The following is a 19,497-nucleotide window of genomic DNA, read 5'->3' on the forward strand; positions in this document are numbered from 1 at the left end:
CTTGGATTATTAGAGCCATCTTTAAACCACTGCACTCAAAGTTTCTCTAGTCTAAGGCAAAGTTAAGATTTTCTTTTCTTTCTAGATCAAATCCTATCTACCTCATTAGAAGCTCCATATCTTTTTGTGTGGTCACCAAGGAAGAGCAACTCCCTTGTGCTTGTTTGATTGTTTGTTTGAGTAGAAGAGTGTAAAGGTGAGAAGAGTGGATCTGGAGATGAGTTTTAAAACCTCAGTCTTGAGAATATGCCTAGAATCTAAGTTCAAAGTGTGAAGGTGATATGATTGGTAAGCCTGAGATCTGAGTGAGGTTATTATGACTAAATTTAGAAGTTTGCTCTTCACTCTTTGGTCAAAGCTTTTGAACCTAATTCAAATTGCAAAGCCTATTTGAGTCATAGTGCAGCAATCTGGCATATCAAAAACAAATAGCCATCCTTGGCATAGAATGACCTAGTTTTAAGAATAGCAAAAGATAACTTAAAAGGCTTATTAAGAAGCCAAAAGAGGCATTGGAGCAGCCCATAGCTTTTTAAAAACATTTTTTTTATGAGGTAAATACAAATAAATCAGAAACATATGCTTTAGATTTCCCTGAAATTACAGACTGTGACAGGCAGATAACTTCAGTTCACATTTGACTAGACTGAGGTTTTGTTTAAAGATGATTAATAATGCCATTTATTAGTCTACTTGGCAAAAACCAAGAAGCTGGCAAAGAATTCATGAAGGAGAACTCTAGTATATCCCAGTACAATGTATGTATATATCCTTCGGCTAAGGACCTACTCATTCCTGCCTTCCTCATCCTTTTCCAGTGTTGGCTAAGGCTTTGGGAATATCTAGGAGAGCAGATTTTGAGGGTGTAAAGGAAGATAGAAAATTAAACTCATCCAGTTGAACCTATTATAGCTCTAGCACCATGACCTGTCTGCAAGAACTGCAGGATGAAGTGAAAAGACCATGAAACCTGGATTCTAGTCTTGACTGCCATTCAGCTTAATGTCATTTTTTTTTCATGTGTAAAGTGAGAATATCAATCTCTGCTCTGAAAAACTCAAAGGGTTGTTGTGAAGATCCAGTAAGGTCATGGATGAGGTGATTTGTAGACTGTAAAGTACTGTGCAAACCCAAATACTTTCCTTCCTCTGTGAACCATCTCATGCCTTTATCACAGTATCTGGCACTATACAAAATCAGGTCTTTACTGGTCTATCTTACCTACAAGATTGTGAAGTCATTGAAAATATGGAACATGTCTGTTTTTTCACTGCTATACTCCTGTACCTACTCCAGAGCCTGACACAGAGTAGGTGTTCAATAAATATTAGATGAGTTGATCATAAGAAATTCATATTAAAAGGCAGAATTTGCTTCTATGGCCCTCAATCTTTTTTTCTGGACTTCTCTCATCCCTAGGGCTCTCTTTGTTTTAGAGCCCTAATGTCTCTTACTTTCCCATTAACAATATGGTGAGGAACAAAGACAATAACTTCACTTATAAGATGTGAATAGTAGACAGTACTTACTGGGATATTCTCTGTTCCTCTTCCTCCTGGGGAATTAACATTCTAATAGGGATGAAAACCTTAGGCTAAAGGGACAATCTCCAACGGTTAGAATTTAAGGGATCAGTAGCTTGTGGGCAATGCATGATTTTATTCAAGATGCCTTTGGGAATCACTAATTCCCAGAGCCAGGATTAGCGTGAGGTAAAGCACTTGCCTTGGATGCAAAATTTAAGAAAGCCTAAGAAACTCAGTAATAAAGATAAATAATATTTTAATGTAATTATTCATTTGCTTTTTTACAGCTTTATTTTAAATTTAAAATTCAAAGTGCACAATACAATGGTTTTTAGTATATTTACAGAGTTGTGCAACCATCACCATGATCTATTTTTACAACATTTTCATCACTCCAAAAAGAAACTTCGTGCCCATTAAGGAGTCAGTCCCCACTCCCCTTAACTCCAACCTCTCTCCTCCCAATCCTAGGCAACAACAAAACTATTTTCTGTCTCTATAGATTTATCTATTCCAGACACCTCATGTAAGTAAAATTATACAATATGTGGTCTTTTGTGATTGGCTTCTTTCATTTAGCCTCAGGGTAATTGCCCCTGGGCTTTATATGATGTAGGATCTCTTAGGCACCCTTTCTTTTTCTTGGGTGGGTAGGTAATTAAGTTTGTTTATTTAATTATTTCTTTAATGGAGGTACTGGGGATTGAACCCAGGGCCTTATGCATGCTAAGCATGCACTTTACCACTTGAGCTACACCCTCCCTGGCTTCTTTAATTTAGTATGGTGTTTTCAAGATTCAACCATTCTATCGATATTTTGTTTATCCATTCATGAGTTGATGGACATTTCAGTTGTTTCTACTTTTTGGTTGTTATGAAAAATACAGTTATGAACAGGTTTTTGTGTGGACATATGTTTTGTCTCGGGCATATACTTAGGGGTGGAACTGTTAGGTCATATGGTAACTCTAGGTTTACCTTTGTGGGGAACTCCCAAACTATCCCTCATTGTACATCCTCACCAGCAATATGTGAGAGCTCCAGTTTTTCCATATTCTTACCAACGCTTGCCTTTTTGATTACAGTCATTCTAGTGAACCTGAAGTTGTAAATGCAATATTTTTAAAATTAAAATTAGTGCAATAGATCTATGATGAACAAAATATTGAAACTTTAAGTACAGGCTGAAAACAGCAGGGCTGTGCTAAGCCATATTAGAGTATGAAGCAAATGAAAATGTGTGTGTTCACATGTACATAGTTCTATATTTTGAATGGTAATGAAAGAAACCAACTTTGAAAGTATGTTTTATGAATGTAAAACTTTATCAAGAGATATGAATATTCTTCCTGAATTTGAAAATAAATGAAAAAATAAGTAAATTGTAAATGCACAAATCACTAGATGAAACATCAATTATTGTAGAGAAAATGCATATCAAATAGAAATTAAGAAAATTATAGATGTCCTAATTTCAGATTTGAAGTGGTATATGAAAAATTAAATGAAGTGCCCTCATAATTTTCATTTTGAACCAGAGAAAAATTGCTTTCTATGAATGCTTCTCATTTACAAAAAAAAAAAAAAAAAAAAAAGCCAATGACTTGGCTCATAAATATTCTGATGACTTAAGTCCTGTATAAATTTCATCTGAAACAGTTTTAAGTAGCATGGAAAATGAAAACACAAACTATCAACAACTGACTCAAGAAGAAACAGAAAATCTGAATAGACCTTTAAAAGAGAAGAGAGAGAATCAGTGATCAAAGAAAAGCCCATTTAGAGAAGCCCAGGCCCACATGGCTTCACTGGTCAATTCTATCAAATGTTTAAAGAATTAACAGTCCTTTGCAAACTCTTCCAAAAAATAGGAGAGGAGGGAACAATTTCTAACTCATTCTTTGAGACCAGAATTACCCTGATACAAAAACCAGATAAAAACATGTGAAATGGAAACTATAGACCAATGTCTCTTGAGAATATAGACACAAAAATCTCCAACAAAATACTACCAAACTGAACCTGGAAACATCATAAGGATTATATGTCATGACCAAGTGGGATTTATTTCAGGAATGCTAAATTGGTTCAACATATGAAAATCAATCACCCTATTAATAGCATAAAGCACAAAAACCACATAATCATCTTAAATGTAGAAAAAAACCTTTGACAAAATCAAAACCCTATCATGAAAAAAACCCTCCAAAACCCAAAACCTAACACACTAGGAATAGAAGGGAACTTACCCAAACTGAAAAAGGGCATCTTTGATGGGCTGAATAATGGCCCCTGTCCTGATTCCCAGAACTGTAAACATGGTAAGAGACCTTGCAGATGTGATTAAGATCTTGAGATGGGGAGTTTATGCTGGATTATTCAGGTGAGCCCCCTCAATAGTCACAAGTTTCCTTATAATAGGGAGGCAGGAAATCAGAGTCAACGAAAGAAGATGAAAGAAGATGAAAGGCAGGAAGCATAGGTGAGAAATTAGAGACGATGCTACATTGCCAGATTTCAAGGTGGAAGAAGAGGCCCATAAGCCAAGGGAGGCATGCAGCCTCTGGAAGCAAGAAAATGCAAGGAAACAGATTCTCTTCTACAGCCTCCAGAAGGAACACAGGCCTGCTGACACCTTGATTTTAACTAAGAGAAATGGATTGCAGATTTCTGACCTCCAGAAGTGTTAAGAGAATAAATCTGCGTTATTTTCAGTCACTAAGTTTGCAGTAATTTTTTTATAGTGGCAACAGGAAGCTAATACAGCACCTATGAAAACCCTTTCTTCCTTAGATCAGGAACAAGTCAAAGATGTTTGTTCTCACCACTTCTATTCAGCCTTGTAGTGGAGGTCCAGGGAAACTAGGCAAGAAAAAGAAATAAAAGGCATTCAAATTAAGAAAAAAGTAAAACTGTATCTATTTTTAAATGACATAATCTTGTATATAGAAAATGCTAAGGAATCCATAAAAAACTACTAGAACTAGAACTAATAAACCACTATAACAAGGTTGTACAATACAAAACCAATATACAACAATCAGTTGTAGCTTTATACATTCGCAATGAACAATCTGAAAATGAAATTAAGAAAATTCCACTTAAAATAGCATAAAAAACACTTAGGAGTAAGTTTAACAAAAAAGTACAAAATTTGTACATAGAAAGGTTCAAAATGTCATTGAAAAAATTTATGTATATGGGAAAAGCTCCATTCCCTGTTCATGGATTGGCAGACTTAATATATTGAGATGCCAATATTTCTCCCAATTTTCTACACATCCAACACAATCCCTATCAAAACCCCACCTTGATTATTCCAAAAATTACCAAACTAACCCTCTACATAAGGAACTGCAAGGGACCAAAATAACTAAAACAATCCAGAAAAATAAATAAATCTGTAGCCTTCATACTTCTTGATTCTAAAACTTACTTCAAAGCTACAGTAATTAAGACTTGTTACTGACATAACAGACATATATATCAATGGAATAGAACTGAGAGTTCAGAAATAAGTCCTCACACTTATGGTCAACTAATTTTCAACAAAGAAAGACTGGTCTTTAAAACATATTGTGCTGAGATAATTGGATATTCACATGCAAAAGAAATAAGTTGAAACCCTATTTCCCACAATACACAAAAAATTAATTCAAAATAGATCAAAGATCTAAGTGTAAGTGCTAAAACTATAAACTCAGAAAACTTAGATGTAAATCTTTATACCTTCAGGTTAGACAATAGTTTCTCAGATATGACATCAAAAGCCCAAGGAATAACAACAAACACAAGAAAAAAATCCCACATAAATTGTACTTAATCAAAATGAAAAAAAATTTGTGCTTTAGAGGACATATCAAGAAATTGAAAAAACCCATAGAATCAGAATAAATATTTGCAAACCACATATCTGATAACAGCACATATCCAGAACATACATAAAACTCTTACAACTCATCAGTAAAAGACCAATAACCCAATTGAAAAATGGGCAAAGTATTTGAATACATATTTCTCCAAAGAAGATATACAAATGACCAATAAGCATATAGAAAGATGTTCTGCATCATTAGCCATCAACAAAATGCAAATCAAAACCACCATGGGCTATCACCTCACACCAGTCAGAATGGCTACTGCCAAAAAGACAACAAATAAATGTTGGAGAAGGATATGGAGAAAATGGAACCCTAATACAGTGTTAGTGGGTGTGTAAATTGATGCAGCCACTATGGAAAACAGTATGGAGGTTACTCAAAAAATAAAAAATAGAACTACTATATGATCCAGCAATTCCACTCCTGGTTATTTATCCAAAGAAAATGAAAACACTAATTTAAAAAGATATATGCACCCCAATGTTCATAGCAGCATTATTTACAATAGCCAAGATGTGGAAGCAACCTAAATGTCCATCAACAGATGAATGGATAAAGAAGATGTGGTATATATTTACAATGGAATATTACTCAGCCATAAAAAAGAAATGAAATCTTGCTGTTTGTGACAACGTGGGTGAACTTGGAGGGTATTATGCTTAGTGAAATAAGTCAGAGAGAAAGACAAATACTGTATGTTTTCACTTATACATGGAATGTAAAAAAGAAAACAAATGAACAAATATAATAAAACAGAAACAAGCTCACAGATACAGAGAATAGACTGGTGGTTGCCAGAAGGGAGAGGGGTGGGGGAGGGCAAAATGGGTGAGAGGGATTAGGAGGTACAGACTATTAGGTTTAAAATAGATATGTTATAAGGATGTAATGTATAGCACAGGAAATATAGCCAATATTTTATAATAACTACATGGAGAACAATCTAAAAATATTGAATTACTATGTTGTACATCTGAAACTAATGTAATATTTTAAGTCAACTATACTTCAATTAAAAAATTTTAAAACTTTAAAAAGAGCTTCAGGAAAGGTCAACTTCACTCATACTGTAAATAGTGTAACTTTTACATGTCTCATGGTATACCTCCCTTTTAATATGCCCTCATTGGTTTGCAATATATTCATAGATTTCTTTTTGTTGTTGTTCTTCCCATTTGCTACATCACTTAATACAGCCTTGCAAAATGTATGACTTCATAAATCATTTCAGGTGTTGAAATGTATGTATTAAATACTTTTTATCTCCTTGAGTCCCCTAATAAAAAATATTATTCAACCTTCATGTTTTATTTTTCCCCAGTAGTCTGTAAATTCCCTGAGGCTGAGAATCATGGTAGATTCATCCCCATATTCTCTTCCCACATCCAAGCCTCACTTTTATTCCCACCTTGTACCTAGTACAGTGCCTGATACAAAAATACTGCTTATAATTCTTTAGAACTCCTCTTATTTTCCCCTCCCCAACTTGAATCCAATCTCCTTGAGCACCAATACTGTTTTGCATTCCTATTTGTGCTCTCTCCCACTCTCTTGTGTAGCCCTATTCTTTAGGTGTAAGTTCTTTATGAATGAATACATTCTGTTACATATGTTCTCCCATTTGCCATATCAAGTTGTATTTTTTCTCAACTCATGTTTTAAATGAATGCATTCAAATCAAATGTGGAGTCTAACTTTGTACACATCAATTATTTTAACTGTCATTTATAGGTTCATTACTAATTTATTTCTCTTAGATTATGAATGATAAAGTAACAGATTATTGTCCCAGAAGTCTGTGCAATTATCTTTGTAAACTCTCCAATTGAGAGCCCTTTGTAAGTAAGTGCCTGCTAAATACGGCTAGATGATGGTGAAATCCCAACTCTTTTGTCTATTTGGATTTTATATCCTTGCAGGAGACATTTTTCTTACTTTTGGAATAATTACCTATGAAAGAGGAAAATTGGGCTCTCATAGAGAAGAGAACAGGTGCTGACTGCACCAGTAGAGCCCAAGAAGCTAAGAGGATCAGCCTTGAAAGAGCAAATATTATAGCCTGGCCACCAAACTCTGGTGTTTTCTGGAGGCATTTTTCTTGGGTTGGAATCAAGATAGACTGGGGAAAATGTGAATGGGTGGAAGCACGGGTATTAAATTTCAAATTTGGCTGCAAATTAACACAGCTTTTCTGCCCCTAGGTCCCTGGGTCCAACACCTTTCAATTTGAAATACCACTAAATAAAACCAGTGCATCAGGTCCCCCCACCCCAAAATTGACTAGCAGCTTCACAAGCCTATTGTTCTACTAGTGCTTCCTGCTGATTTTTATTTATATGTATTTCTTTAAAATTCAAATGGTCATTTGTTCCAGACAGAAAATGTTCTGAGAGTCGTCAAAGCAAAACTGTAATATGTTTCACTCATTTTTTCCCACCTTTCTATTTATCATTAAATCACTGCAGAGAGATGCTGTGTATTTAGCTTGAAATAAATACATTTTGTAGTACAATCAAGAGGTAGGCTACTTGATGGGAGAAGATGATTGAAGTCACAGATCCCTTGTAATACTCAGAACTGATCCTCCATTTACACTAGGTTGTCTGCTGGACTCCCTTCTTTCTTAGGGTGAATTCTTTCTCAAGAGTTCAGCAGTTCCTCCTGCAATTGATTTCTAGTGTCTACCCTACCAAACAGTTTCCAAATTGCGCTCAGACATGTCTAAACCCCAGGAAATGACACACTTTAAGCTTACGCTAAACTCTTTTCACCTCACTTCACACATTACTAACACCACAGACTGGCTCTATGCAGTATTTTACATAAGAATGGCCACACATTAAGGCCTAGATGTTTATAGAATTCTCTACTATTACCTTCTATTTGAGTGTGACAATATCAATGTAAAGAAAGAAAAAGTAATGATGTAAATGAATAAAGTAGGAGGTGTTGTATGTTGGGTTCTTAGAAAGCTATAGATAGATAACATTAGAATGTAGAAACTATTTCCTTGGAAAGGAATTAAGACCTCTAAATTGTCTTTTCTTTATCTGTGCAGCACAAATCTTCCTTCACTAACCTTCCACACCATTCACACCTAATGCTGCACAAACAAGTTTCAGCCTCGGTTTTTAAAAATGTTTTTGGGGCTGGCGTCCAGCTAGTGTATTTTCCCTCATGGTGAGGGACCAAAAAAGATAAACGTTTTGATAAATACAGAGATTTCTTAGAGAAGTCAGGACTTGAGCTAAGCCTAAAAATTAAAGACGGATTTCTGGGCTGGAGCATAGCATCCCAACCGCTTTTTAAAGGCACTTTGTTACAGAATTAAACAAAGAAGCATGTTTTGAATCCAGTTTTGTCACTGACTTACTGTATGAATTTAGGCCTAAACCCTTCCCATCTCTGTCTTCAGTTTTCCCATTTTTTCAATTATTTGGTTAAAGTAGACCGTGATCTACAGGAGCACGGAGCTCAGCGGAGTGAAAAGAATTAGGTTTTGTCCACTCTAACACTTACTAGTTGTTGCAGCTTTTGGAAAATTGGTTCGTCTTTCTGAGCCTTAGTTTCCTCACCTATAAAATAGGGAAAAGTCAGTCCTCAGCTCACCTTATAATTTGGTAAAATAACGGAATGATAGGTTTGGCTTCTTTAAAATGCCATGCACGTGTGAGGTAAATGAAAGTTGAACAGAACGAGAGGTATCTAGAAACGTGGAAAGAAAGGAGTCGGGGCAAAGGCAAAAGAAATCTGGGATGGAAAAAAAAAGAAATGAAGGGAAAGAAAACGAGGGAATCTCAACGAAACTGACAAAGGCTGCAAAAGGAAGTGCAACTGGTCAGGAACACGGGGGAGGGGCCGTAGGGCGGCTGGGTCACGTTGCCGGGGGGAGCCATTTGGGGAGTGCACGGCGGCTGGGCGAGGGGCCTATTTGGCTGTGACGCTCAGCCCAGGTTTCTATCGTCCTATCCCCGAGGGTTTATCTGAGACCTAAAATGGCGGCGTTTGCATAGGGTGCAAATACTGCAGGCATACGAGATGTGGAAAGGCGGCCAAAGGACGAATCTTCTAAGGAAAGTCCAGGAACTCCAATATTTGTGTTGTGGTGAGTGCTGAGCCTCACATCGGCTAGAAAAGTGACCATTAGCAAGGCTACACTCTTCGGCATCGCTGGCCTGCCTGAGTGGGGGAGGAGCCGGCCTGCATTTCATTTTTCTCGCTCGCTTCTCTTCAAAATATCGGAGAATAATTTCTCTCTCCTTAATCACCTTTCTGCCACGGATGAGGCTAGGTGGTTACAGAAACTAGCTCCTAGGAGGGATTCTGGGTCGTTTTCCTCTCTTTTCTTTATTTGTTTAAGTGGGTTTTTATTGACATCACGCCGCTTTAAAATGAGACTCTATCTCACTGGAGCGCTTTCAGGAATTGCCTAACCTGTTGGGCCTACCCATCCTTAATTCCTTCGTGTGCCTTTCGTGTGCAAAAGACGCCTATGAAATAAGGAAACTTTTCGTAGTTTTGATAAGCTGGTCAGTTTGTAACATATTCTTTGTGGGCTAGATTAAAAAAAAATTTGTTTTTTCTTCTGTGTCTTTTATATATACCCCAAATGAGGGCTTTATAATACTTACTGTGTGTTCTGGAAGCATCTCAGAGGTAGAAGGGTGTGTGTGTGTGTGTGTGTATATGTGTTTGTGTGTAGTTAATATTTGTGGATTGTTAGTTTGATTACTCAGTAAGAAAAAAGCTAAATTTCTCGTGTTCAGATCTCTTCGTGAAAATAAATTTATGTTAAACGTAATGTCATAACACATTTACAATATGGGGAAGACAGCAAAAATTAATTTTATCTGTTACATGCTTATGGAGTTAAAAGAAATTTCACTCGAGAATTGCCCATATCTCACTTATACGTTGCTGGAGAGAGTATGAATTGCTGCACCCTATTGAAAAAATAATCTGACAATATGTAGGGAAATAAAAAATACAGATATCGCTTGACTAAATATTGGAACCTAATAGTCTGACTTATAAGAATCTATCCTACAGAAATAAAAGTACTGGTGTATAAGAACACATGAACAAGGATGCCTTAACAACTTTGTTTTTATGACAAGTGAAACAACCTGTATATCAATAGGAGGATGTTTGAAAAAATTGTGGGACATTCGTATTATGAAATATTTTGCAGCTGTAAACAGATTTACCTTTTTACACTCTTGATCTAGTGAATGCTATAATGGATTGTTATGTGAGGAAAGTAAGTTGCAGAATACTCTGTCTAGTATGATCTAGTGTTTTTGGTGGTGGTACTGAGGGTGATGAAGGAATGTTAAATTAACTTTCTTTTCTTTATCTTTTTTGGAGGGCTTTCTATATATGTTATGAAATACTTAAGACATATTCAGACATAGAAGGAATAATACAACGGACCTCTGTTCTCATGAACCAAACATAAAAAAATTAAACACTACCATTATAGTTGAAGTTCTCTGTACCCATCCCTGTTTACATTTCTCTTCCCTCATCCCCAGAGGAAACCATTATTTTAAAGTGATTCTTTTTCCCATGCATTTCTTAAACTTTTGTGACATATAAACTTTTCCTAGCATGGATTAATTTTTTAATACATTTTGAAGAGAAATTTTTAAAAGTCAATAAAATAGATGAATTTTTTAAGTGCATGTTATCTGGGTTACAGTAACAGGGGCCAATTGAAATTTCTAAATTGAGGGCAGAATCTAACTTAAAGAAAAAAACAGGAAACAAGTGCTGGCAAGGAAGTAGAGAAATTGAAACTAATTCATTGCAGCTGTAATATAAAATGGTGCAGCCACTGTGGAAAACAGTTTGGCAATTTTTCTATAAGTAAAACAGAATTACCATTCTTCCTTGACAACACTTGTTATCGCCTGTTTTTTTTTTTTTTTAATTTTAAAATTACAACCATCCTAGTGTATTTGAAGTGGTATGTCACTGTGGTTTAGATTTGTATTTCCCTAATGACTAATGATTTGGGGCATCTTCATGTACTTGTTGGCTATTTGTAGATTTTCTTTGTAGAGATTTCTATTCAAGTCCTTTGCCCATTTTTAAAATTTGGGTATTTGTCTTTTTGTTGCTGAGTGTAAATTCTTTATATATTCTGAATTGTAGACTGATCATATATGATTTATAATTTTTTTCCCATTCTGTATATTTTTACACTTTCTTGGTAATGTCCTTCAGTGTACCAATTTTTAAAGTCTGAAGTCCACTTTATCTATTTTTCTCTTTTGTTTCCTTCTGTTAAATCTAAGAATTCTTTGCCAAATTCAAGGTCATGAAGATTCATCCCTATGTATTCTTCTAAGTGTTCTGTAGTGTTAGCTCTTATGTTTATGTCATAGATCCATTTTGAGTTGATTTTTGTATATGATGTGAGTTCCAATTTCATTCTTTTACATGTGCATAGCCAGTTGTCCCAGCACCGTATGTTGAAGAGACTTCATTCCCCACTGAATGATCTTGGCACCTTTGTTGAAATAATTGGCCATAGATGTATGGCCTTTCAAATTTATTCCATTTCTCTGTGTGTCTATCCTTATTCCAATACCACATTGTTTTGATTACTTTAGATTATATTACTTTTAAAAATTGGAAAGTGTCAGTCCTCCAACTTTGTTCTTTTTCAAGATTGTTTCGGCTATTCAAGGCCCCTTGCTCTTCCATATGAATTTTAGGATCAGCCTGTCCATTTCTTTTTAAATCAATAGGAAAAAATAAGAGTTACAAACCAAAAATACAATAATACTGGCTTTTATACTTACTTGTGTAGTTACCTTTACCCATGTTCTTTATTTCTTCATATACATTTTAGTTACTGTCTGTTATCCTTCAATTTTAGCCTGAAGAACTCCCTTTGGTAATTCTTCTAGGGCACGTCTTTTAGCAGTGAACTCCCTCACTGCTTTTTTTTTTTAACCTGGGAATGGCTTAATTTCTCCTTTAAGTTGGTTCTCTTTTGACAGATTGAAATGTAATTCACATACCATACAATTCACACATTTAAAGTGTACGATTCAGTAGTTTTTAGTATGTGTGCAGCCATCACCACAGTCAATTTAGAACATTTTCATTACTCCAAGAAGTCCATATGCTTTAGCCATAAACACCTACCCAAACCCCTAGGGTTGCCCAGCCCTAGGCAACCACTAACCTACTTTTTATCTCTATAGATTTCCCAGTTTTGAACATTTTATATGAGTAGAATCATATAATATATGGTCTTTTGTGACTGACTTCTTTCACTTAGCATAATACTTCAAAGCTCATCCATATTGTAGCATGTATCAGTACTTCATCCCATTTATGGTTGAATAATGTTCCATACACAGTATGGATATACTACATTTTGTTTATTCATTCATCCATCTATGGACATTTGGGTTATTTACACCTTTAGGCTACTAAGAATTATTCTGCTCAAACATTCATATACAAATTTCTGTGTAGACATATGTTTTCATTTCTCTAGGTGTACGCTTACGAGTATTATTGCCGGGTCATATGGTAACTCTGTGTTTAATTGTTTAAGATACTGCCAAATTTTCCCAAAGTGGCTGCACCATTTTACGCTCATACCAGCAGTGTATGAGGGCTCTAACTTGTCTACATTCTCACGAACACTTGTCATTATCTGACTTTATCCAATTCTGGCCATCCTAGAGGGTGTAAAGTGGTATCTCATTGTAGCCTCCTTTCCCACAAGGTTAGTTCCCTGATGTTGCTACTTAGGGAGGTGCAATTTGAATATATCCACAATCACCCTGGGATGACAGTGGTTTTGTTAGGCCTGACTTTCTCTGACCACACCCAGCAGCCAAGCTTCATTTACTGTGACCTGATTGTTTAATTGTTTTCCATAATGCCCCAGGGCATAAACTACTCTAAAAACAAATCCAAGCAAATTGTGGGTCTTTTGAAGGAATAGTTTCTGAGATTAGTGATTGATATTTGTTCCAACCCCAGGAGGGCTCCTCCCAGTTGCCTTATTCCCCAATTTTCTCCGCAAACTAGCTACCCCACAGTTTAGCCTATATTTTGAATGTCTCCCAGCTGCCTTTCATTACTACCTCACTGTTTTTTTGTTTTGTTTTGTTTTGTTTTTTGTTTTTCAGGACTCCTCTAAGCTTGACTTTCTCCATGGTCTTGCAAATGAAGTCAGTTCCTTTGGGAAGAGAATAGGAGCTATCTGTTTTAATTTCTGCTTCTTCCCTTAAGCATAAGTTCTGAGTCTGGTCTCTGAGAGATGGGGGTAGGGCCAATGGCAAATTTCTCTCTGAGTGGTAATTCTGCTCTATCAGCTGAGTGCTTAGTGGAAGGGCGGGTACAACCAGAGGTCCTCTCAGTTTGCCTCTCTCTGCTCACAACCCAGGGCAGGGGTGTTCAGGGCCCCAGTCTTCTCCATGTACCACACCCAATTAAAGTCTGCCTTCCACAGTGGAGGCTCGGTGGCAAAAGGGAACCCCTACCTCTAAAATGCACATGCCCAGGACTCAGCCTTAGCATCAGGCAGCTGGTGGCTGGATGAAAAACTCCAATGCCCTGTTCCCCCAGGGAAAAAAGCCCTCTAAATGGGACTTGGTGGGGAGAGGGAGCCCTGTGTTCTTGACTTCAGGAGTCTTGAGTAGAGTCTCCCTGTCCTTGAGCTAGTATGGGAGAGGGAGAGAGTAGTCTTTGGTCAAATACCACACCTTTCTTAGTGAATTTTAAAAGATGTTTTTGAATAGATGCTTCTTCTTTTGTTGTTTGTCCTTAGAACCCTTTCCAGAGGCTTTAGATTTTTTTTAAGTGGTTTTCATCAGTTTCATAACAGTGTGGGGAGTAGGACACTTGAGCTCCCCGCAATGTTATGCCATAAGTTGGTCTTTTTCCTTTCTTTTTCTTTTTTAAAAAATATTTTTATTGAAGTATAGTCAGTTTACAATGTTGTGTTGATTTCTGGTGTACAGCACAATGCTTCAGTCATATAGGAACATACACATATTCATTTTTCATATTCTCTTTCACCATAAGTTACTATAAGATATTGAATATAGTTCCCTGTGCTATGCAGTATAAACTTGTTGGTCTTTTTCCTTTCTTTTTGAAAGATAGTTTTGTCAGAAATAGATTTGTTGATTCAGTTTTTTTTTCCCCATACATAAAATATGTCATTCCACTGCCTTCTGGCCTCCTTGGTTTCTGATGATGAGTTACTTCTCTTTTCTTGCTTTTAAAGATTCTCTCTTTTTCTTGGGTTTCAACAGTTTGGCTATACTACAGCTCAGTGTGAATCTCTTTGAGTTTATTCTGTTTGAGGCTCATTGAATTTCTTAAGCTATGTAGATTGGCCATTGTTTCTTCAAATATTCTTGATGTCCCTTTCTCTCCTTTTGTTTCTTATGGCCCTCTCATTTTGTGTGTTAGTATGCTTGATGCTGTCTACAGGTCTCTTAGGTTCTTTTCTGATTTCTCCCACCCTCCACCCCTGCCCCTGGAAACCACTGATCTGTTCTCTGTACCTATGTTTTTTTTTTTTTTTGAAGATTCCACATATAAGAGAGATCATACAGTATTTGTCTTTCTCTGTCTGATGTATTTCATTTAGCATAATACCCTCAAGGTCCATCCATGTTGTCACAAATGGCCAGATTTCATTCTTTTTATGGCCGAATAATATTTCATTGTATTTGTGTATTATACATATAGATACATACACTATATATATATTTTTTATATATATAATAACATTATTTTTTATCCATTAATCTATTGGTGGATATTTAAGTTGTTTCTATGTCTTGGCTATTGTAAATAATGCAGCAGTGAACATGAGAGTGCTTATATCTTTTTGAGTTAGTGTTTTTGTTTTCTTTGGATAAATACCCAGAAGTGAACTTGCCGGATCATGTGGTAGTTCTATTTTTAATGTTTAGAGGAGCGTCCATATTGTTTTCCATAGTGGCTGCACCAGTTTACATTCCTACCAGCAGTACACAAGAGTTCCCAATTCTCCACATCCTCACCAACACTTAACTTCTTGTCTTTTTGATAATAGTCATTTTAACAGGTGTGAAGTGATATCTCATTGTGATTTTGATTTGCATTTCTGCCATGATTAATGCTGTTGAGCATCTTTTCATGTACCTGTTGGCTGTCTGTATGTCTTCTTTGGAATAATGTTATTTGGCTTTTCTGCTCATTTTTAATTGGACTGTATCTTATGCCAGAAATTTTAAACTCCCAGTATGTTGCAAAAGATTTGGAAGTTAGCAAAAGTTTTATTTTAAAAAGTAAATAAAGCAGATTTAAAAAATAATGTCAGGCTGGTCAAGATCTGGAAAACATGAGGAGAAAAATCTGTCATTTGAAGCTGACTCTGAAATAACAGATGACAGAATTAATGGTTTGAGGACTTTAAAACAAGAGGAAAGACTGAAAATGTTATAAAGTATGAAAAATTAAAAAAAAGATTTCACCTTCTGAGAATGAAAAGTATCATTGTTTTTTAAATTTAAGTTCTTTAGGGAGTTTTCTGTCGTCTTTCTGTCATTGATTTCTAGTTGAATTATATTGTGGTTTGAGAAGATACCTTGTATACTTTCAAATTTTTTAATGTATGTTAGACTTTGCTTTAGGTGAATGTTCCAAATATATTTTCAAAGAGTATGAATTTTGTTGTTGCATGGAGTGTTGTATAACCACTGAAAAGATTTCCTTTGTTGATGATCTTCTTCTTATGCCCTTGCTTATTTTCTTCCTGTTAATTCTGTCTAGTACTGACAGAGAAGCATTGAAGTCTTTAAGTATACTTGTCAATTTGTCTATTTCTTATTTTGTCAGTTTTTGTTTCACATATTATGAAGCTCTGTTTGGTGCTAAATACTTTTAGCATTGTTGTGGCTCCTTGTTGAATAGACCCTTTTATCATTATATAATATCCTCTTAAGTATGCCTGGTGAGTTTCTTTGCTCTGAAATCTGTTTTTGTCTTTAATGAATATAGCCAGCTCTGTTGTTGGGTTGTTATTTGCGTGGTGTATATCTTCTTATTTCTTTACTTTTAATCTGCCTATATCAATATATTTGAAGTTTATTTCTTATAGACAGGATATTGTTGTGTCATTGTTAAGGGTGTTTTTTGTCTTTGTTTTTGGTTATTTTGACAATTTCTGTGTTTGAGCTTTGGTGCTTAGGCCAGTAACATTTAATGTAAATATTGCTATGTTTGGATTTAGGTTTACTACTTTGTTTTCTGTTTGTTCTTTTTTTGTTCCCCTTTCCTTTCCTTTCCTTTCCTTTCCTTTCCTTTCCTTTCTGCCTTCTTTTGGGTTATTTGAACACTTTTTAGTTTTCATTTTGATTGTATTGTTATTTTTGACTATATCTTTTATATAACCTCTTTTAGTGTTTGCTTTAGGCAATTACACAATACAGACTTAAGTTTTCACTGTATTTTTCCATGTAACTTGGAATTTAGAAACATTAACATCCTTCAGGTCCCCTAACTCTCTTTTATATTATAATTGTCATATATTGTATTGGCATACTTTGAAAAGTCTATCAAAATATTTATGTCTTTTGTTTTCAACCCTCAAACAGTTTTAAAGAATTCGAGAGAGATAACCTATTGTATTATCCAAATAAATATTTCTGTTGTTTCATTCCTGATTATTCAGGTTTCCTTCTCGTATTTTCCTTCTACATGAAGAACTTCTTTTAGCAATTTTTAAAGGGAAGACCTCATGGACTACATACATTTAGTTTTCCATCATCTGAGAATGTCTTTATTTTTCTTTTATTTCTGCAAGTAATTTTTCTGGATAGATTATTTTGGGTTGACAATCCTTTCTTTCAGCCATTTAAACATGTGTGCTTCTTTCTTTGTCTTCTGTTATTTCTGATGGGAAGTTAGTTATTTGAATCATTATTTTTTTATGTGGTAATGTTTCATTTTTCTCTTACTGCTATATTTTCTTTGGATTCAGTTTTTTTGCAATTTTATTATGTATCTGGCTGTGGATTTCTTTGTGTTTATCCTTTCTGAAGTTTTCTTAGTGTCTGGAATCTGTAGGAAAGTTAAGAAGTTTTCAGGCACTAAATTTTTCAAATATTTTAGTTCCCCACTTTTCCTTTTTTCTTTCTGTTGTTGTCTTATAGTTTCTGAACCTTTGTACATTTATGTTCAGTAGATTCTCTCTTAATTAGTATTGGATAGTTTCTACTTACCTCTTTAAGTTTATTTGCCATCTCCATGGTGCTGTTGAATCTTTCCATTTATTTTTAAATTTTAGTTATTTAGTATTTTCACTTTAAATTTTCCACTTGTTTTTCTTTATTTCATATTTATTGACGAGATTTTCTATTTCAGTATTTGTTGCAAGAATGTGAATGTTTGAGCATGTTTATAATAGTGTTTTGCAGTCTTTATAAGATATGTCATCTTGTTGGCATTTTTCATGATTTAATCCATGTTAGGCAATCTTGGCAATAATGCCACAGAACTAATGTTGCGCCATTCCCTCTGCATCATATATACATGATATCAGTTTTTCTTAATACATGGATGTTAATTTTCGATCTCTTGGTTAAAGTGTACCAGGGTTTTCCACTGTAAAGTTACCACTTTTCTCTTTCAGCTTTATATTTATCTTGTGGAGATATACTTTGAGATTATGCAAATACCATTTTTTGGCGGGTGTGTGTGTGTATGTTCATTGGAAAACAGTATGCAGATTCCTTAGAAACTGAAAATAGACTTACCCTGTGATCCAGCAATCCCACTCCTGGGCATATATCCAGAGGAAACTATAATTTGAAAAGATACATGCACCCCAGTGTTCAACAGTAGCACTATTTACGATAGCCAAGACATGGAAACAACCCAAATGCGCATCAACAGATGGCTGGATAAGAAGATGCGGTATATATGTACAATGGAATATTACTCAGCCATGAAAGAATGAGATATTGCCATTTGCAACAACATGGATGGACCTAGAGATTATCATACTAAGTCAGATAGAAAAAGACAAATATAATGTGGTATCACTTATATGTGGAATCTGAAAAAAATGATACAAATTTTATTTACAAACCAAAAACAGACTCAGACATAGAAAACAAATTATAGTTATCAAAGGGGAAAGGGCAGGGAGGGATAAATTTGGAGTTGGGGATTAACAGACATATATTACTGTATATAAAATAGATAAACAACAGGAACCTACTGTATAGCACAGGGAACTATATTCAATTTCTTGTAATAACATATAATGGAAAAGAATCTGAAAAAAAAATACATATACATATAACTGAATCACTTAGCTGTACACCTGAAACTAACATTGTAAATCAACTACACTTCAATTAAAAAAAAGGATTTCTGTTCTGTTTTTATAAACAGCATATCTGTTTTATGTTCAATTTATCCATTTGGTTTACAGTTAAGTTTGTTATTCTTTGCTTTCCATTTTGAAATGCCCGTTTACTTGCTGGTTATGTTGAAATACGTGTTTATGTTTTGGTTATATGAAACAGTACTATGGTTCCCAGTGTTAGACCTATATAAAAAGGTTTACAAAGAGAATTGTACTCCTTTCCTCATTTCTAATACCCTTTTCCCATTTCCTGGTCCTTACTACCCCATTCCCAACCACCTCCTGTAGGTAACCAGCCTTAAGTAGTTTCTGCTTTATCCTTCTGATATTTCCTTTGCACAAATAAATTGATACATGTGTATTTTTGTATATCCTATTTTCTGCTTGCATGAAAGGTTGCATGCTATAGCTATTCTTTTGGAATTTGGTTTTCTTTTTTAACTGCTGCATTGTGCTTCATTGTTTGGATGGGCTGTAGTTTATTTAACTAATCTCTTGTGTATGGGCCTTTAGAGTCTAGTGTTTTCTAATTGCAAACAAGGCTACAATGAATAAATTTATGTATATAAAGTTTTGTATTCTTGAAGATGTATCTACAGGATGGATTCTCTTATAAGAGTTACTAATTGCTTTTGCTGTTTTAAGTATTGCCAAATATCCCTCCAGAATGATTGTACAGTTTACATTT

At 35.1% G+C, this 19,497-nt stretch overlaps 1 long non-coding RNA gene across 2 annotated transcripts in view; it reads left to right on the forward strand.

Moving 5' to 3' along the window:
• The first annotated feature begins 9,308 nt into the window (after window positions 1-9,308).
• The window catches only part of LOC116662219, a 71,371-nt gene continuing 61,182 nt past the window's right edge, over window positions 9,309-19,497 (forward strand). The window contains exon 1 of one of the 2 annotated variants that reach the window (XR_004318229.1): window positions 9,309-9,512. This is a non-coding gene — a long non-coding RNA (uncharacterized LOC116662219). The remainder of the gene's footprint in view (window positions 9,513-19,497) is intronic. The other variant, XR_004318228.1, reaches the window with a different exon arrangement.

This window comes from Camelus ferus, chromosome X (assembly GCF_009834535.1).
Source record: "Camelus ferus isolate YT-003-E chromosome X, BCGSAC_Cfer_1.0, whole genome shotgun sequence".
Classification (NCBI taxonomy): Eukaryota; Metazoa; Chordata; class Mammalia; order Artiodactyla; family Camelidae; genus Camelus; species Camelus ferus.